The 21312-nt window shown below is 46.5% G+C and overlaps 2 protein-coding genes and 1 long non-coding RNA gene across 5 annotated transcripts in view; 2 read left to right on the top strand and 1 right to left on the bottom strand.

Annotated features, from left to right (window-relative positions):
* TPGS2 (tubulin polyglutamylase complex subunit 2) overlaps positions 1–1518 on the top strand; it is a 77241-nt gene extending 75723 nt beyond the window's left edge. For both annotated transcript variants that reach the window (XR_014502800.1, XR_014502801.1), the window contains one exon: positions 851–1518. The gene's annotated coding sequence lies outside the window, so the exon portion shown is untranslated. The remainder of the gene's footprint in view (positions 1–850) is intronic.
* The window catches only part of KIAA1328, a 228162-nt gene that overhangs the window by 8725 nt on the left and 198125 nt on the right, over positions 1–21312 (top strand). The window lies entirely within an intron of this gene.
* LOC310659576 lies at positions 1035–21243 on the bottom strand. 2 transcript variants are annotated; one of them, XR_014502817.1, is made up of 5 exons: positions 20873–21242; positions 16447–16996; positions 15254–15512; positions 10133–10287; positions 1035–1169 (listed from the first exon to the last, which is right to left on the bottom strand). It is a non-coding gene; the product is annotated as an uncharacterized lncRNA (long non-coding RNA). The 2 variants fall into 2 exon arrangements; XR_014502816.1 differs by lacking the exon at positions 10133–10287 and having other exon boundaries at positions 20873–21243.

Raw genomic sequence — 21312 nt, 5'->3', positions numbered from 1 at the left:
TTTTACCACTGAGAATGGGACGGAAGGAACAGAGATAACATCAGAGAATGGTAGACATTTTAGTACGAGGAACGGAACGGAAAGGGGGGGGGAAAGACTTGCTACTTTTTCATGTGATTACTTTAACAACCCTCCCCCTTAAAGAACCGCCTCAACGACTAATTTGAAAGAGAGATAAAAAATGAACTGTGTAGGGAAAAAATAATATGAATTGAAGGTTTTATTCTGTGAAAGATTTGGAAAAGAGTCTCTGTGACGCAGTAAGAAATCGGACTCGATATGGACAGGCAGACCTTTGCTGCAGGATATAAGGTCTAGGGAGGAAAAGCCGCGGGTCGGTTATCAGCTTGGGATCGTAAAACTTGAAAGGCTACTCTCCTGGAGGACTAATTTATGAGGCAGCGGGTCTGGAAAGTTAACGAGCAGATATTTAGACTGTATTTCATCGGAGTGACAAGATGGCGCGTCTGCTCGAACGAATGTCCTGATTATTGGATTTCTGTGAGAGATCTACGAGAGAGCATTACAAAAGCCCACACAGAGATATAAACTGTTTCTTTCAACCCACTTGTGGAGGGAACTCGGAGGTGACAGAAAAGGAAAATGAGTAACGACAAAGAGTTGAGAAGATGGGACTGGAAAACATCAGGAAAGCAGCAGCAATATAGATGTATGGACTCCGGCCAATCGAGAAACATGGGTATCCCCCACAAAAATTTATAATCCGGAAAACACTTGGACTTTATGATGTGGATTGATATAATTTGGACTAATTGGTATGATATGTGTAATCTGGTAATTCGGTAAATGGAAACTGAATAAAAATCATTTTTTAAAAAAGAAATCTCAGGTATCTGTATTACTGTATCTGTTACCTTCTGTATCTTTACTTTTCAATGCTGACAAAAAATTGTGTATTTCTTTATTTGTACCAATGTATCTGCAAAACTTTGATACTAATAAGAAATGTCATAGTTGTCCGTGGCTATACAGTGCCATCTGCAAAGTCTACAGTACACACACACACACACCAATTCACAAGTTGAATGACTTTATTCAAAACAAGGCTATACAATCACACTTATATATTCAAAGTACCGGGAAATACCCAAAATCCTGTCTTCATTTCCTCTCTTATTGATCTGCTCCAGGCATCACTCAAAGTCTTCCTGCAAAATCAGAAAAACAAACAATACATAGCCATCAATAAACATGGGAAAAACAGGAATCTGCCTAAATCCTTTTGTATACACTGTCTACACCATAGAAATCAAGTATCCACAAATGCTACCATTAACAACTATTTGCCCTTCTGATTTACCTGTAAATCCCTCATGCCGCACCTAGTCTGCCGTCCTCTGTTTTTTTCCACTTGGTCATTCTTCTGTATGGAAAATGAAAGGTATAAATGTCTGAGTTTTCTTTTGTTTGGGTTGCTCCTCCGCTGAGCAGGGACCCTGATGCGACAAATCTTTTATTTGCAATAAAAGATCAGGCTTAATTGCCGCCTTGCTTTAATATTGTTTTTGTATCTATTTGTTACTGCTGACCGGTAAGAGCCTCAAAACGCACTTTACATGGTGTTCCTTTCCTCTACAAGAATTGGGACTATATTAAAGGGAATTTCCTCTTTTAACAGTCCCAAAAGGTTGACTTGACAATGCAACTCAATATAATATTTATACACAAGAGTACAATTAAACATGAAAAAGGACCAATCATTTTTTTAAACAAAGCATTTGTCAGGGAAGAGTTAGAAGTTTTCAGTTTATCAGAGGGAGAAAGCATTCCCCAAGGGGGGAGGGAGAGCAGTGAATCTAATAGAAGGGAGCAAGAGGAACAACAGGGAGGGACTGGCTGTTCACAGGAAAGGCAAGGGTTCAGTTCTAGCTCAGATTCGGAGGAGAGGAGATACAGGCCAGCTCTAGCCAGGAGGTTAGAAAAAAGAGCGGGAAAACGAAGGGAGAGGCGCCTTCGCCATTTTGAGGGTGGCTGGTCATGGAGAAGCAGAGCTCAGAAGGTATCTGAAAGAAGTGACTCTGAGGAAGAATAGTTAAAGTTAAGAACCGTTTATAAGATTGTTTTGTTAATACGCAATAAAAAGTTTTATAAAGAACAAGAAGCATTTGTGTGGTGATCTGAAGAGGACAACGACCAGTCCTGACAGAATACCTTCTGCTCTGCGCCTCTTCACTATACGTAAAGAAGGAGAAGCCAAAATGGAGGGAGCTGTGGCGCCAGTTGGGCAAGGAGAAACCCCAGCGCTCCAGCTAACATTACAGGACTTATGGCAGCAGAATTTACAGTTGAAAAGTCAAATCGACATACTATCAGCAGCACTGGGAGAACATAGAACCATGCTGCAAGCGACGTGTGGCAATAGAGTGAGTAAAACATTTACTATACATCCACGTAGCTTCAAGGGAGAAAGCTCTGAATACATGGCTTTCAAGACAGAAATTTCTTACATAATTGAGATAAAGGATAAAGAATTTCAATCTGAGCAAGAGAAGGTTGCTTATGTGATTAATTTCTTGGAAGGGAGGGCTAAGGACTGTGTTATACCCCTAATATCTCGAAGGGATGCCGCCCTAGGAAATCTACAAAGGTTTCTGCAGTATCTAGACACGATTTTCTTAGACCCTGCGCATGAAGTAACCACAGCTAGGCAGCTGTTGAGAATGAGACAAGGAAAAGACACTGTGGGAGTTTATTGGTCCAACTTTAGTTTGCTGGTGCAGAAATTAAAATGGGATCTGAATTCCCCAACAGTTGCAGCCCTTTTTAGGGAAGGACTGAATAATGAGATTTTAGACCAATTGGCCCAAATGCCAGAACCTAGTTCCTTGGACTCTCTGGTCCGAACGTGCCTGCAATTGAGCCTACGCGTGGAACGGAGGGCTAGTGAAAAGAAGGAACAATGGCAACCACGGTGGCGGGAAAACAATATTATTGAAAGTACAGAGAGCAGAGCGGGCAACATGCGAGGACGAGAGTGGCCAGAGCCCATGGAATTAGGAGCAGCCAGACGCCTCCCAGTTACTACCTCTTCCATGGTAAGAGGAAATGCAGGGAGAGGAAGAGACATGAGGCGTTGCTTCGTCTGTGGAAAACCAGGGCATCTAGCACGACAATGTCGCAATCGTAAAGGATGGGAGTCTCTATCTGGAGCAGACATGGGAGAAGACAATTGCCCAAAGGAACTGCATCAGGGAAACGAATGTCCCCGGCTGGAAATGGGAGCTTGCAGCCGGGTGGAGAAGCAATAGAAGGCTCTCACGCAGAACCACCTATCCCAGGACTAACGGTGAAGGTGCAACTACAACTACCCAATGGACACAGGGTCCAGGTAGAGGCGCTGTTAGACTCAGGAGCGTCAGCAGATTTCATAGACCAGAAATTGGTACAGGAACACAAAATCGCTTTGTTACCTTTGAATTTCCCACTGCGAGTGAAAACAATTGACGGCAGACCGCTACTGTCAGGAGAAGTGACTTATGAGACTCCACCAATGAGAATGGATATGGGTCATCACTCAGAGACCAGGGCATTTCATGTGACCAAACTAGCTGGACACCCGATGGTGCTGGGCATGAGTTGGCTCAATCGTCACAATCCGGTGATTGCCTGGCATCAAAGGTCTTTGGTTTTTGGTTCGATCTATTGTATGACACATTGTTTGGGGCAAAAGGGAAAAATCTCAGTGGAAGTAATGGGAACAGAGGTAGAAGGGAAGTTGATGGGGAATGAAAGTGAGATTCCGTCACAATATATTGCTTATCGGGATGTTTTTTGTGAAAAAGAAGCGGATAAACTTCCACCACATAGGCCCTATGATTGTAAGATAGATCTAGTCCCTGGGGCACAGTTGCCACCAAGCAAGATATATGCCATGTCGGAAGTAGAATCTGCAGCATTGAGGGAGTTCCTGCAAAAGAATTTGCAGAGAGGTTTTATTAGAGAGTCCACAGCCTCGGGGGGTGCTCCCGTCTTTTTTGTCAAAAAGAAAGGGGAGGAAGGAGCACCGAGATTAGTATGTGACTTCAGAATCCTTAACAGCCAAATGAAGCCTCGCGTGTGCCCACTGCCACGTATAGATGACCTCTTAGAGAGAGTAAGGTCAGCCAAAGTCTTTACCAAGCTTGATCTACGAGGAGCATATAATCTGATAAGGGTCAGAGAAGGGGATGAGTGGAAAACCAGTTTTTGTACTAAGTATGGTGCATTTGAATTCTTGGTAATGCCTTTTGGCTTGCAAAATGGCTCAGGGGTATTTCAAACTTTCATCAACCACGTCTTAGCAGGTATACTGGATCAGTTCTGTGTCTCTTATTTAGATGACCTCTTAATATATAGTGAAAGCATGGAGGAACACGTAAAACATGTCACACAGGTGTTAGAAAGATTGAGGACCAACAGGTTATATGTGAAGTTAGAGAAGTGTAAGTTCCATACACAAAAGGTGGAGTTCCTGGGATATTGCATTTCCCACAAAGGGGTGCACATGGACCCCAGTAAAGTTCAGGCAGTGGTGGAATGGGAGGCACCTAAGACTAAGAAAGATCTACAGAGGTTTTTAGGATTTGCTAATTTCTATCGTAAATTCATAGGTAATTATTCCAAAATCACAACGCCACTGACTGATTGTCTAAGAGGCAAGGTGCCATTCAGATGGTCTGAGGAAGCACAGAAGGCCTTTGATAAACTAAAGGCGGTGTTTGCTTCAGAAAAATATCTTATGCACCTAGATCCAAGTAAACGTATGAAGGTAGAAACTGATGCCTCTGATAGGGCTGTTGGGGCCATTCTGCTGCAACAGGACAAGGAAGGGGACTGGAGACCCTGTGCCTTCTACTCTAGAAAATTAAATCAATCGGAACAAAACTACACCATATTTGATAAGGAACTTTTAGCTGTGCATGCTGCCTTTAAAGTGTGGAGACATTTTTTGGAAGGGGCGTCACATCAGGTGGTGGTACAAACAGATCATAAGAATTTAGAGTATTGGAGAACTGCTAGACAGCTAAACCAAAGGCAAATTAGGTGGGCGGAGTTTTTTGCTGGGTTTAATTTTAGGATTGAGTATATACCTGGGCATCAAAATGTTCGTGCAGATGCGCTATCGCGCAAACCTGAGTATATGGAAGGGGAAGCACCTCCCAAGTTGCGAGAAATGCTGAGATCGGATCAGTGGGGGTGTGCAGCCGTAGTAGTGGACGGCAGGGAATTCCAGCGATTGACAGTAACAGATGAGTTTGCACAAAAGAAAATGGAGGAACTGAGAAAAGGTAGAGGGGAAGAGGAAGGTTTCAAAGAAAAAGATGGATTGTTGTACAGGAGAGGGGTGCTGTATGTACCTGCAGGTGAATTAAGAGGTAAAGTGTTGAGGCAACATCATGATAACCCAACTGCAGGACATTTTGGTAGAGAAAAGACCCTGTATCAGATCACACGACAGTTCTGGTGGCCAAAGTTGAGGGAGGAGGTAACACAATATGTAAGAGGTTGTGAAGTATGTCAACGAGCCAAGGCACCCAGAGCAGCTCCCGCAGGGTTGTTGCAACCTATGCCCACGCCGGGAAGGCCTTGGGATGTGGTGTCTATGGATTTTATAACGGATCTACCGTCATCCCATAGGCAAACAGTGATCTTTGTGGTGGTTGACATGCTAACCAAGATGGCACATTTCATACCATGTACCAAAATTCCGACCGCACAGGAAACTGCAAAGATGTTTTTAGATAATATTTTTAGGTTGCATGGTTTGCCATCACAAATCATTTCAGATAGAGGGGCCCAATTTACATCACAATTTTGGAAGAGGTTAATGCAGTTACTAGATGTGGAGCTAAGCCTTACGTCGGCGAGACACCCGCAAACCAATGGGGAAGCTGAAAGAACGAATGCAACACTACAACAATATCTGAGGTGTTATGCTGGTTATCAGCAGAGCGGGTGGTTAGAGAAGTTGAGTCTAGCAGAGTTTGCGTATAATAATGCAATGCATGTGTCTACGGGCAGAGCCCCATTTGTGGCAAACTATGGCTTGCACCCAAGGGCATTCCCAGGTCAAGAGGAGCAGTTAGCAGTACCAGCAGCAGAACAAATGATAGAGGAGTTGAGGTGCATTCATGAGATATTGAAAGAGGATTTGGAAGAAGCTAAAGAGGCTTACAAGAGAGCTGCAGACAGGCACCGGCGAGTTGGGGAAGAAATCCAAGTAGGGAGCTGGGTATGGCTGTCTACCAAGGGACTACCAATACGAGGGAGGTGTAAAAAGCTAGAACCAAGGAGATTGGGACCTTTCCAAGTAAAGGCTCAAATTAACCCAGTCGCTTTCAAGCTTCATTTACCTGAAAATATGAGAATACACCCTGTATTTCATAGATCTTTATTGTCAGTGTTTGTACCAGCACATAAGTATCAAATTTCAAGGGAACCACCTCCTTTTCCCACCATGATGGGGGAAGAGGAGGCTGAAGTGGAAGAGATATTAGACTCGAGAATAAGTAGGAGGAAATTACAGTATTTGGTTGCATGGAAAGGGTTAGATGAGTCTGAGAACTCATGGGAACCAGCAGAAAAAATTAACGTTCCAGAATTGCAGAGAGAATTTCATAGAAAATATCCCCACAAGCCAAAACCCCATAACTGGCATCTTCAAGAAATTTTTGAAAAGACAGATAGCGAGGAAGAAGAGTTCAGAGGGTTCGGTCCTTCAGAAACAGAGGAGAGCGAGAAGGAGGAAGGGGGGCTTAGGGGAGGGGGTGATGTCAGGGAAGAGTTAGAAGTTTTCAGTTTATCAGAGGGAGAAAGCATTCCCCAAGGGGGGAGGGAGAGCAGTGAATCTAATAGAAGGGAGCAAGAGGAACAACAGGGAGGGACTGGCTGTTCACAGGAAAGGCAAGGGTTCAGTTCTAGCTCAGATTCGGAGGAGAGGAGATACAGGCCAGCTCTAGCCAGGAGGTTAGAAAAAAGAGCGGGAAAACGAAGGGAGAGGCGCCTTCGCCATTTTGAGGGTGGCTGGTCATGGAGAAGCAGAGCTCAGAAGGTATCTGAAAGAAGTGACTCTGAGGAAGAATAGTTAAAGTTAAGAACCGTTTATAAGATTGTTTTGTTAATACGCAATAAAAAGTTTTATAAAGAACAAGAAGCATTTGTGTGGTGATCTGAAGAGGACAACGACCAGTCCTGACAGCATTTCACATTTGCAAATTAACAAATGCAATTTTAAAAAATCAATCCAAAAAATATTCAACCAGTTGTTAAATTGGAACCCTCCTGTGGTTTCCTGCAAGTCGTATTCAGAAGCATTGCTGCCTCCAACTATGGATCTAGATTCAGGTAGGTAGCCATGCTGGTCTGACGCTGTAGAAATAGAAAAAATATTTGGCAATCTTCGCGGAGCTCTGGCCCAATGGTTGCCATCGGTTTAATTTGACTTAATTTTATAATGAATGATTTTAGAGTGTTGTACTGTTTTATTGTTGTTAGCTGCCCTGAGCCCAGCTTCGGCTGGGGAGGGCGGGATATAAATAAAATTTATTATTATTAAAATATTGTCCAGTAGCACCTTAGAGACCAACTAGGTTTGTTCTTGGTATGAGCTTTCATGCGCATGCGTATCTGAAGAAGTGTGCATGCACACGAAAACTCATACCAAGAAAAATCTAGCTGGTCTCTAAGGTGCTACTGGTCAATGCTTTTTGTTTTTTATATATATTCCAACTATGGAGGCAGAGCAGAGCCATCAGAGCAGAGCCACCCTCCATGAATTTGTCCAATCTTATATTAAAGCCATCCAAGCTAGTGGCCAGCTGTGCGTCTTGTGGCAGTGAGTTCCATAGCATAACTGTGGATGTGGCAGTGTTGCTGGGCCTCTGTTTGCGGCTGTGCTACACATAGATAATAGTGACAAAATGTCTTAGAAGACATCTGTGATGGAGAAGGCAAGGGCAAGCTGGTGGCTGTGGCTGGCTGATGCCACAGATACAGACACAGGGAGATGAGAAGGCAGGTGCTGCAGCCACATACCCTCCAACATTTCTCTGATGAAAACAGGGATGCTCCATTCCATAATGAGAATCTCCGCAGCCAGTTATTTCCTCTCAGCCTAACCTGCCTTGCAGGGTCGTTGTGATGACAAAATGTGGGAGAAGATAATGACGTGCACCATCTTGGGCTCCTCAGAGCAAAGGTGGGATATCAATCTAATGAACAAAAATGCTCCAGGGCTACTTTTTTATTGCATTTTTATCCTACCTTTTTCTCCAAGGAGGCCAAGGTGGCATAGATGGTTCTCTCCGTCCTCATTCAATCCCCACAACAGCCCTGTGAGGGAGGCCAGGCTGACAGGCACCCCCCCGGCCTGGTCACATAGTGAACTTCAAGGCCAAGTGAGGATTCAAACTCTGGTCTCCCAAGTCTCAGTCAACACTCTAGCCACTGTACCACACTGCCTCTCCTTTGAACCTGCTATGGCATGAAATGCTGCCTGGACCATCTCATATTTTGGACCTGACCTTCGGGACACTTCCTCCCCCCCCCAACTAGCTACCTTTGCTTGGAGGAAAAAACCTGCTACTTTCCCCGCTGGATGACTGGCCCTTTCCATAAAGGAGATCTGTATTTTTGTATTAAGGCTGGAACGATATGATTTTAGGCGTGAACCCTAGGAGAGAGCACCGGAGACTGTTTTGCAGGGAGCCCAGGAGGATGAACTAAATGACCTAACAGGATTTCCCCCATCTTTTACCGTTGATGCTTCAAAGGGCTCCCTAAGGGTGGGGCCCCCTACCTGTCCTCTTTTAATGTTAACATCATGGGGTTGTGGTTAGAAATTGTTTTTGATTGTATTACCACTATTCTCCACAGTATTTCTTTCAAAATCCATAGCGTATCTATGCTACTGGCAGATTGGTTCGGTTCTGAAAAGTGGGTGAAATCCTTTTTATAGGATGCTTAAATCTCCAAGCATTTTTTAAATAAAAGTTTTCACTGCTGGGAAAACCATAGCTTTAACTATACGAACCTTTGTTGGCAAGGTGATGTCTTTGCTTTTTCAGATGCTGTCTAGGTTTGTCATTGCTTTTCTCCCAAGAAGCAGGTATCTTTTAATTTTGTGACTGCTGTCACCATCTGCAGTGATCATGGAACCCAAGAAAGTAAAATCTCTCACTGCCTCCATTTCTTGCCCTTCTGTTTGCCAGGAGGTGATGGGACCAGTGGCCATGATCTTAGTTTTTTTGATGTTGAGCTTCAGACCATATTTTGCGCTCTCCTCTGTCACCTTCATTAAAAGGTTCTTTTAATTCCTCCTCACTTTCTGCCATCAAGGTAGTTTCAACTGCATATCTGAGGTTGTTGATATTTCTTCCGGTGATCTTAATTCCGGCTTGGGATTCATCCAGCCCAGCCTTTTGCATGATGAATTCTGCATACAAGTTAAATAAGCAGGGAGACAATATACAGTCTCAATTTTGAACCAATCAGTACTTCCATATCCAGTTCTAACTGTAGCTTCTTGTTCTACATAGAGATTTCTCAGAAGACAGATGAGGTGATCAGGCACTCGCATTTCTTTAAGAACTTGCCATAGTTTGCTGTGGTCGACACAGTCAAAGGCTTTTGGGTGGTCAATGAAACAGAAGAAGATGTTTTTCTGGAACTCTCTAGCTTTCTCCATAATGCAGCACGTATTTGGAATTTGGTCTCTGGTTCCTCTGCCCCTTTGAAATCCAGCTTGCACTTCTGGGAGTTCTCGGTCCGCCTGCCTTGTAGATTTTTAAGCATAACCTTGTGTGTGAAATGAGCGCAATTGTGCGGTAGTTGGAGCAGTCTTTGGCACTGCCCTTCTTTCGGATTGGGATGTAGACTGATCTCCAATCCTCTGGCCACTGCTGAGTTTTCCAAATTTGCTGGCATATTGAGTATAGAACCATAACAGCATCATATCTTAAAATTTTAAATAGTTCAGCTCACATTTTGCTTGCCTTCTCTCCCCCCCTATTTGTAAGGCCTCGTTGGACAGTCACATCTTTATAGGTACTGTATATGCATTTTAGCAACCCCATAATTTAAATATATCTCCTCATAACAAACAGGGGAAAGCTCATGAGTTCAATCAACCAACCTGCATCACACACACCTGGGGAAGTGGATGTGGGTGTTGGAGGATGGTGTCTAAAATTTCCCTCTCATCCATCATCTCCAAAGTTTCTCTGAATGTTCTTCCTCCCAGGATCTTCCTACCCATCAACAATTCCCCGAAGTTTTCATCTGAGAGTTCTTAAGAGAGAGAGAGAGAGAGGAGTAAATAAGGCGGATGCGAGGGAAAGGTACTGTATTTTTCCGTGTATAACATGTCCCTATGTATAAGACGCCCCCTATTTTTGGGTACTCAATATTTAGAAAATAGGGGGAAATTGCCAAGACTTGTTAAGCTTTTTTTGAGGGGGGGGGGATTGCCCAGGGTTGTTGCTGAGCTTTTTTTTTGGGGGGGTAGCCATTAATTGCACTGCTTGATTGTCACAGCAGCAGCCAATCAACAACAGCCCTTTCCACAACAAAGAAATCACCGCTGGAAATCTCCTCCTGGAGGCTACAACCAACCGCCTGTCCCCCCTCAGCACTACCCATGTATAAGAGGAACCCCAATCTGACACATGATTTTTGGGGTAGAAAACTGAATAACTGCGTGTCCAGTACACTCCCTCTGCGCAAAACTTCTGCTGTGTTTCTCAGCGCAGGCTTTAGTCAGGAGCTACCTTAAGCAGTATGCAGAGTCGCAGCGTTGCCTCCGTATGAGAAAGAGTAAGCAAGAGTCCACAAGCTGTTCTTCTCTCTTTAACAGCGTTTATTTACAAGCAATAAATCCGTCAGAACTTGGAGACGTTCTCTGTGCTGTGTCTCAGCGTAAAAACTGAAAGTAAGTCACAAAGAACTGACGCAGCTTCCCAAACGAAGCTCCACCCCCAGATACAGGACACCATTAGGGGACACCATACTCCACACCCCCTCTTGCCCTGCATCTGGAGGGAAACAAGCAACACAGCTTACCCCAAACACAGACCTTCACAGAACTCGCCATGACGCTGGAAGTTCAATGGTTTTGTAAAACCATTAGCGAGGTTCTTGGCTGAGGGACAGTATTTCAGCGCAACTAATCCCTCTTGAACACTCTGACACACATTCTGGAAATGAATGTCTAGATGCTTGGTCCTGGCCTTAAATTGCCCAGATTCTGCCAATTTGAGGCAAGGCTGATTGTCTTCGTAAACGACAGGCAAACAGTTCTGCCCGCAGATCTCTTGAACCAAACACACATAGAACTCCAGCTCTCTGCAAACCTCAGAAAGTGCACTGAACTCAAATTCTTCCTCATCTGAGTCAAACTGCTCTGAAAGAACATCTGGGTTCCCATGCAGTTTCCACCCACTTTGCTCACAGAACTCAGCATTACTGCTAATAAACAGCCGAGACTGATTGCCACTTGGATATGCGAAACGCCAAGCCTTGGACCCAGGTTCATACCCTACAAAGATCATCTTCTCTTGGTTCACCCTTTCTGCGATTGTCCTTTGGAATGAGGACCCATGCCTCACAGCCAAAAACACGCAAGAAATCCACCTTGGGCTTCTTACCGTGCAGCAGAAAATAGGGCGTGTCGCCTACACCTGCATTGAATACTCTGTTCTGTACAAAGGCCGCACATTTATAACTCTCGGCCCAAAAGCACTGTGGCAGGCCTGCGTCAAACAGCATTGCAGCCACAGCCTCTTGCAGTGTTCTGTTCTTATGCTCAGCAACACCATTCTGTTGAGGACTGTGCAGTGCTGTTAGCCTGTGACTAATTTCCTTCTGTTGGAAGAAATTCTGCAGTGCAGACCCAGTGAATTCTGCCCCTCTATCACTTTGGAAGGACACCAATCTCATGGAAAATCTTAACTCTACGGCTGTGATCCAATCTTTCATCAATGCAGCAGCCTCACTCTTGTGTCGGATTGTAAAAATCCATGAGTTTTTCGAAAAATCATCAATCAGCAACAGAATGTGTTTGGATTCACCCAAAGACGCTACCTGCATGGGGCCACACAAATCTGCATGGACTAGCTCAAAGGGCCTGCTGGTCTTTCTAGTGCAGGGATCTGCAACCCGCGGCTCTGGAGCCGCATGTGGCTCTTTTACACCTTTGCCGCGGCTCCGGGGCGGATACTAGCGAGGGGAGGAGGCGCATTGTGTGCCCCGACACTCCCCACTGTGGTGGGCACTGTACTGGCTGTGACGTCGCATGGGGGCGGTGCATGCGTTAGTCACACAACGTCCCGACGTCACCTTCCCGCCCGCTGTCAGATCGCAGCTCCGGAGATATATTTGTTTTAAATGTCGCAGTGGTTTTGCGGCTCTCAGTTTTTTTCCCTTCGGAAACCGGTCCAAGTGGCTCTTTTTGTCTTAAAGGTTGCAGATCCCTGTTCTAGTGGATCTAGGATATGTGCATGTGGTTACCTTAGATTGTTTACAGGCTCTGCAATCTAAGAACTTGTCACATCCCTTAAACTTACACCCCTCGGTATTTTCAGGGGCCTTTTTAACGTAGGACCACCCTGTGTGGGAAAATCTCCTGTGCCAAAGATGTACACAACCATTGTGTGGTGGCACATTTGCGCACTGCACTTGTGCCTCTTCAGGGGGTTCAGCAACAGCAACATTAGCAATAGGCATCTCCACCATGAACAGCCTATCTTTGCACTCAGTACTGTATAGCTTCTTCCCATCCCTGAAAACAGAACACGTTATTTGCAAACTTTACACTGAAGCCATCAGCTACAAGAGCGGACACACTTAAAAGACAGTTGGTGATCTCAGGAACCACAAAAGCTTGGACTTCATGATCTAGAAAAGAACAATACAAAATGCCAGTCTCAGTTAACTGTCTCTTCGATCCATCAGCCAATGACACATATCGTCCACTTTTCACAGACTTGCAATTTCGAAGAAGCCCACCAGATGGCACTAGAGTGTGAGTCGCTCCATTGTCCAAGATAAAAGAGAGAGTGGCTGATTGTTGACATTCCAACGTTGCCATGGAAACACTTCCGCCCCCACTAGGGCCTCTGCCGGTGTTCTCAAGCTTCGCTGTCTGAGAACCGTGGCTTATCTGCTTTCTCTGCTGGCTGACCTTGCATTCCTGAGCCTCTGCAGAACAGCTCTCACAGCGAAAACAACTCTTGGAGACTTTGGCTTTAACAGAGCTCTTACAGCTGCTGTCTGCACCACCATTCCTGGGTGCCCAGCTTCCTGAGGAACAGCTTGCCACTGCTTTCCTCCCAGCTCTCTGCCTCTCTCCCTGTTCATTGCACAGATGTGTTGAAGCATAGGAACAGCTTCCAGGAACGTTGCCTTCAGCTCTAGCTGGGCTCCTTTCAGCCCCCACTGGGCTCACAGTCCCCTCTCGGTCTTTGGCTCCCATTGTGGCTACAAACGCCTTCTCCAGTGCCTGCCAAGCAACCCGGGACTCCTTAATGCCCTCTACATGAGGCAAAAGCCAAGCATCCACACTTGCTTTTAGTATGCCCAGCACCCACTGCTCCTTTTCCAGAGCTGCAGCCACGTCTGTCTCTGTGATGGCCTGGGAATCTGATTCAGAGGCTGAACCTGAAGAATCCCAGCCTGCCCCTCTATCACTATCAGGGCCGGCTGAGCCAGGGCAGGGGCTTGAATCTGAAGGGCCCGCACCTGTGCCGGATCCTCAGGAGCAGACACCAGATGAATCCACTCTGGCTCCGGAGGTGATTGAGGACCCATTGCTTGTAGGTGCTCCTCTCCCAGCCCTGTCAGGGGAAGCTGAGGTTGCCTCTGGGTCCAGTAACCCTCCAGCCTCTCCTGAGCTGCAGAGGCTCAGGGCAGAGAGGCGGAGGGAACTAAGTTCTCTCAGGAGGAGTGCTCGCCTTAAGGCCAGGAGAGGCGAGTCACCTGTGGGCCGGGACCCCCCTAGGCCCCAGAGGAGATAAAGGCCAGTCAGCCCAGTCCCAGGTTGTGGGAGCAACATCGCTGGAAACCTGTTCCTGCCAGCACTCTGACCTGCTCTTCCGGAGTTCCTGATCACGCCCAGCTTCTTGCCTTGGACCCCGCTTCACCCTTGACAGACAGCCTCCAGACCCTCGACCCAGGACCTGACTCAGACCATGCCAGGGACCAGCACAGCTTCACTAGCTTTCCCAGCAGCTTGAGGTAGTGGAGGATGCATGCAAGACCAGAGCTGTTCTCCCAGCAGCCAGTACTTCATTCTGACGGACCACTCATCCCAGTTGGGGCCAGTTAGCTTCCCAAAGGGCACGTTAAAAGCCTCTTGAGCCTGCGCCATTTCCCCCCGGGGCTTATAAGCTTTACTCATGCTTCTGCCAGCTGGTCCTCTGAAGATGTAGTCTGCTGCAAGCTCCTGCTTCACCAGCGAACTCAGGACTGCCCCCTTCTCAGGCAGGAGTTCAAAGCTGGCCTCTTTCCTTGTGGTCTCTTCTCACACCCGGCAAAAGAAATGTTACTTCCCATAACCTGTGAATAACTGCGTGTCCAGTACACTCCCTCTGCGCAAAACTTCTGCTGTGTTTCTCAGCGCAGGCTTTAGTCAGGAGCTACCTTAAGCAGTATGCAGAGTCGCAGCGTTGCCTCCGTGTGAGAAAGAGTAAGCAAGAGTCCACAAGCTGTTCTTCTCTCTTTAACAGCGTTTATTTACAAGCAATAAATCCATCAGAACTTGGAGACATTCTCTGTGCCGGAGCACAAAACACACGCTCTGTGTCTCAGTGTAAAAACTGAAAGTAACTCACAGACAAAGAACTGACGCAGCTTCCTGAACGAAGCTCCACCCCCAGATACAGGACACCACTAGGGGTTAACCCTTTAACCACCATACTCCACAAAAACCTCATCTTATACACGAAAAAACAGAACAAGTTCTTTGTCAGAGGGCTTCTTGACTGTTGCGATGAGTGGATGCATGCTGTATCTTAACAGGGATCATAGAACTGTAGCATCTGAAGGGACCTGCGGGGCCACCTAGTCCAATCCTCAGCAATGCAGAAGAGGGCCAGCCACCCAGAAGTCCCTGCTCCATGTTACACGTCTCTTTAAAAAGGAGGTGCGCGGTGGGTGGGAATTGTGCCCAGAGGTCAAGGAAACCAAGAGAGACCCCAGCCTTGTATGACGCAGGCCTTGCCGCAGGGAACCCGAAAGGGATCTGGTTCTGCCTACTCACCTGGGAACACTGGCCCAGAATCCTTGGGGCTCTTCTTTTTCAGCAGGGGCAAGTGCCGCTGCTGCCTGGAGTCTGGCCTTCTGTTGACCGGCTGAAGGGTGCTGGTCTGGCGCTGTACCAGCTCTGGGAAGACTACTGGCTCCACCTTGTTATTTCAGGCCACAGTGTGAATCTCTGGTCTCCCCAGCACTTATTATTCTTATTAAAAGGGAACACAAATGCCAAACTAAAACTGTATCTTTCGCTCCATAAGATGCACCTAGTTTTTGGAGGAGGAAAACAAGAAAAAAAAAATGTTCGGAACGAAACAGTGGATATATGATTTTTGTGGTTCATGCTGTGGCCACAGACATGTGATTTGACGGTGAGTTTGGTGTAGCCCAATGCAAAAATCCTGAGGATCCTTTTGGATCCATGCTTTGTAACCACATTTTTGTGCCATTGTGGCCCCACGCAACAGTGGATGCGTGATTTTTTTGGTGCAGGCTGTAGCCATGGACATGCTATAATAATAATAATAATAATAATAATAATAATAATAATAATAATAATAATATTTTTTTATTTATACCCAGCCCTTCCTGGTTCAGAAAACCGGGCTCAGGGCGGCTAACAACAAAATTAAAACACTTAATTTATGCAACAACAACAAAAAAGCATAAAATACAGTATGAAACATGAATAACAATAAATTCAGAATTCAAAAATCAATTTAGGGGGGAAATCCATCCAATAAACATTAGATGATCACCAGGGCTAGCTAGCTAAATTAGTCCTACTTGGGCCAGTGAGGAGACCAGGGGAGAATTAGGTGTGGGATCCCAGAGCAGGTAATCTTCATAAAAAGGGGAGAGGGAGGGAAGGAAGGGGAATAAAAGATCAGTTCAAATTGAAAGCAAGGCAGAATAGCTCTGTCTTACAGGCCCTGCAGAAGGAGGTTAAATCCTGCAGGGCCCTGGTCTCATGGGACAGAGCATTCCAACAGGTCACAGCCATCACTGAGAAGGCCCTGGCCCTGGTAGATGATAATCTGACTTCCTTAGGGCCCGGGACCTCTAAACTATGTTTATTCAGGGGTGGGGTGGGTGGGGTTTTGTGCCCAGAGATAAAAGGAAACCAAGAGAGACACCAGCCTCGTATGATGCAGGCCTTGAAAAGAGGAACCCGAAAGGGATCTGGTTCTGCCTACTCACCTGGGAACACTGGCCCAGAATGCTTTTCATCTGGTCTGCTGCTGACCCGCTGAACTGTACTGGCCTGGTGCTGTAGTAACTCAGGGAAAACAACTGGCTGGACTTGGTTCTTCCTCCAGGCCTCTGCACGTGCTTGAGGAGGTTTCACCAGCACTGGCAAGAGTTGGTATGTTCTTTCGGCAGCAGGGTCCTGGGCGACACTCTCTTGTAAATTAACTGGATAAACTTTTGATGAACCTTTCTTCTTCTTCTTCAAGAAGAAAGCCATCCTGCAAGAGGGGAAATGGGCCGCTGGTTGGTTAGCTCACTTGGAGCCCCTTTGGACATAAGGGCATCTGAAGAGCAACTCAGCAAAAAGAACTCGCCATCAGGTCTGGATAAGTAACTAGCTTGACTCTAGACCCAGGTCTTTTAACGTAACCAGGTCTGCTAATGACTCTTAGCATCGCATCGCAGTTGGCCATAGATGAACGATATTCCACTTTACGTCCTTTACTCCAGAAACAGATTCGGAAACGATAAACAGGATTTTCAAGGGGGCAGACGTACCCTGCAAAGGAAGAGATATTAATAGTCTACAACTCATCCCGCACCTCAACATCGGAGGAAGAACAGGTTTTACAGCTAGGACTGGGTTTTGTGCCCAAGCCTCATTATAATGCCTTTCGCACCACAGCAGAAAGTGTGTAAAAGCTCATGCACAATATCAAGCTACGTTGTATGTTTGGATCTAATGATCAGCCTTTATAGCAATTTAAACCCGAATCTTCCTCCATTCCACCTAATTCCAACCCATCTATCACACTGTTCCACCAATTGGTGCTCTGTGATCTAGACAAACTTGAAAAGAGGGGCCCTAGAGTACAGGACAATTTAACTGAGTCTCAACATAACTGTTAGAATGACTGAGTCCAGGGTGTCTTACATTGTCCTGGGCAAAGGTGGTTGGGATTTCAGGGTAAATATAAGGCTCAACATCTTCTGGCACCGCAAGTTTTTGCATGCAGTGATCTCTAGGATAAGCCAGTCATGTGTTTAGGTTTAAACTACAGTTCCCATGATTCTTGGGGGGGGGAGGGGGGTCATGTGCTGTAATGTTATGGCATGTACGCAGCCACTAACAATAACCAAAGTGAATAGTTTCTGGTGAATTTTCCTTAAATTGTCTTGTCTCAATTTAGGGTTTATCATTGCAAGGTGAGCTAGATACTGCAGTTTTTGGTTGTGGTGACCTGCGCTCAGTTATAATTAGTTAAAGTTGTTTCTGTATGTAACAATAGCAGCTAGGATTCTATATGTGCAGAAATGGGAGTTGGAGTACTGCAACACTGGGACATAGGAAGCTGCCTTATGCTCAGCCAGACTGTTGGGCCACCTAGTTCACCATTGTCTCCAGGGTTCCAGGTAGGGAAGCTCTCTACCTGCAAATGATGGAGATGGAACCTGGGACTTTCTGCGTGTAATGCAGATGTTCTACCATTAAACTACAATCCTTTCCCAACATCTGGAGGGCATCCTTGCTTTGTGGAGTGTGCTAGCCTGCAAACAAGAGAGGTTGTTATTGGTTTGTTCTTCTTGTTTTTATTTTTAACTTGTATTTTGTGCTTTTCATACTGTGGTTTTATGTTGTGTAGGGCAGTGTACAAATTTAATAAACAAACAAGCCTTGATGTGCAGCTGGCCCTCTTGTCCGTTATACTGCTGCCAGCATTTCTCTTTCTCCTATACTTTGCTTGGCCCCGATGGACAGAAACAGGCCTGCAGTATCCAGCTGTTGTCTGAGAGCCCTATCATCTCTCCCCCTCAGCATTCTTGTCGGCCTATGTCAAGACTGACCCCTTGCCCTGCTGCATCTATAACTTTGCATCCGCAGAGCCAGCTCTGTCCAGGTTTGCGTTGCTCCTCTTCTTGAGCTGCCTGCCTGCTGCCTGATGTCATTGCTATGTCCGGTTCTCTGCTGCCCTGGATTACATGCCCTGAAAACTCGTGCCTCCTAAACTAACAGCTATCAGAGCGGCAGCATCGAGAGGAAGGGTGCGTCGCACACACGGAGGGTGCTCTTCAAAGCAGGACCCAACAGCAGGTGAGATTCCCCCATTTCTTCTGTTCATCATTACAGCCCAATTTAACAGAGGGAGAATAATTGGTGGGGACATGTCCAACACCCCTGAGAGTAGTGTTTCTCAAAGGGGGTGGCAGGGGAGAATGGCAAGTGTGGTGGGGAGAATAAAAAACAACAACCATTTAAACATTCCAGTATAGTATAGTATAAAAATAATTTTGGGGAATATTGCCAGAAACTGCATGCATGCTTCTTTTCAGGAGCATTGGCTATTATTCTACAGTTCTCCATGACCTGTTGTTGCGAAGAGGGATTTTGAACTCTAACAAATATGTAACATCAGAAAAGTGAAAGCTTTCTTTCTGTTGATAGGCATATGTTTGTCTCAAATTAGACCTAGTATCAGTAACATTACAAGACAAAAGCAAGCTCACACCTCTAACTGAGTTTGTAAACGTACAACCAAACAAAGCTTTCCAAAGATCTCTGAAGGAAGGGAGGGCTTGTCCCTGACAAACCTCTAGTAGCAGGGAGTTCCACAGGGCTCGGCTTGTCACACTAAAGGGTACATCCCGAGTGAAGACTAGATGAAACTGGGGGTGCTGGGAACCACCAGAGATTCTCAGGGCTTGAAGAACCAGGATTCAGGAAGGCCCTGAGATAATTTGGGCCCTAGTAGTTGAGGGCTTTTCTTTGATTCTGATTCCAAGAGCCTTCTTCCCCTCGGGGTTCCCTTGGGGGTTCCCCAGCTTGTGCCTCCCACCACTTCTCTGCATCCAGCCGGTCCATGACACCACTGCATTACAGCTTCCATCAGCTTCAAATCTCCCAGAGGTCACTGGTTTTGGGGAAGACGGAATTAGAGGAAGAAAGTCGCTGCACAGCACACGGTGTTTGGAAGCTATCAAGCAGGCAGATCTTAGGTTTCTGCATGGAAAATAGAAGAGGACAGATAGGGGGCCCCACCCTTAGGGAGCCCTTTGAAGCATCAAAGGTAAAAGATGGGGGAAATCCTATTAGGTCATTTAGTTCATCCCCCTGGGCTCCCTGCAAAACAGTCTCCGGTGCTCTATTATGGGGTTCACACCTAAAATCATTTAGTTCCAGCCTTAATACGAAAATGCAGATCTCCTTTATGGAAAGGGCCAGTCATCCAGCGGGGCCTTCCTCCTCCGCACCACTGCCACGGGAGCATTTCACAAGCCGGCAAATTATAAACAGAATAAATTTGGTTCTCCTGAGATCAAAGGGAACACAGGCAGGACGGGGGACGGAGGTTGCACAAAGGTTTCGAGGGATGAGCGAGCGGCAGTTTTTGAAGGGGCCTGAACCAAATCCTAGATCAAACGGGAAATTCTGCCTTAAAAGCCTGGATGTTAGATTAGAAATATCCCAAGGGCAAAACAGAAGATTACACTATTAAAAGAGCCATGTACACTTTGGAGAAGGCAGTCCTTTAAAAAGAAGAAAAAGTAGCAGGTATTTTTCCTCCAAGCAAAGGTAACTTATTTTGGGGGGCAAGTGTGCCGAAGGTCAGGTCCAAAACATCAGACGGTCCAGGCAGGATTTTATGCCATAGCAAGGTCAAAGGAGAGGCAGTGTGGTGCAGTGGCTAGAGTGTTGACTGAGACTTGGGAGACCAGAGTTTGAATCCCCACTTGGCCATGAAGTTCACTAGGTGACTGGGGGTGGGTGGGTGTCAGTCAGTGCCTGTCTAACCTACCTCACAGTGTTGTTGCGGTGATTACGGTAAATGAGGAGGGAGAGAACCATCTATGCCATATTGGGTTCCTTGGAGGTAAACTTGTAATAAAAATGCAATAAAATAAGTAGCCCTGGCACATTTTTGTTCATACATTTATTTCCCACTTTTGCGCAAGATGTTGAACGTCATTATCTTCTCCCACATTTTGTCATCACAACGACCCTGCGAGGCAGGTTAGGCTGAGAGGAAATAACTGGCTGCGGAGATTCTCAAGCCCGGAAGGAAGCTAGGTTGATAGCAGAGAGCCACTTTAGGAGGGAGTCCTACTGCAATGGGCCCCACAAAACAGGAAAGGGTTGCCAAGGGAAAACCAGAAGGAAAAGTCTTGAGGGAAAGGAGGTTGGGGAAGGTGGGGGAGGGGAGAAGAATTTACCTCACAGGGTTGTTGTGAGGAGAAATATAGGTCAGCCTGGCCTCCCTCACAGGGCTGTTGTGAGGGAAAATATAGGAAAATATAGGTCAGCCTGGCCTCCCTCACAGGGCTGTTTTGAGGGGGAAGCGCCATGCAATGAGCAAGAGAGGGAAGAAAGGCTCTTTGCGGCTCCATCCCTTGGCCGTTTCCATGCCAACCAGGGATGCCACCTCCACCTCCACCTTACCTAGGATGCGGGTCACCCCCAGGGTGAGCTTCTCCAGGTAGAGCTTGGTGCTGCTGGAGCTGCTGACGCTGCGCAGGGCCTTCTCCTCCATCCTCTTCCTCCTCCCTCCCGCATCAGTCCCTGACCACCTGCGCCTGCACACCTGTACGAACAGCCAAAGGGGGGCGGACAGCACCTGGTGAGCGCGTTTTGCCCCTTCTCGCGACCCGTAGCTCAGAAGCCCCGCCGCGGTGGCTTTTGGGAATCGCAGTCCTCCCTTTCATTCAGTTCCTTTCGATCGCCGTTCTGTAGGGGGAAAGGAATGGAGAGGCGGCACTACGACTCCCAGAAGGCAATGGGAGAGCCGACTCCACCACCTCCTCCTCCTCCTCCCTTTCTCTCCCCCGTCCGTTCCGAGTCCTCCCCATTGGCCGGCTCCTACGACAGCGCGTCACTTGCGC

This window comes from Podarcis tiliguerta (assembly GCF_965153285.1).
Source record: "Podarcis tiliguerta genome assembly, chromosome: 11".
NCBI classification, from domain to species: Eukaryota; Metazoa; Chordata; class Lepidosauria; order Squamata; family Lacertidae; genus Podarcis; species Podarcis tiliguerta.
The sequence above is the reverse complement of the archived record's forward strand: the minus strand, read 5'-3'. Positions and strand labels throughout refer to the sequence as shown.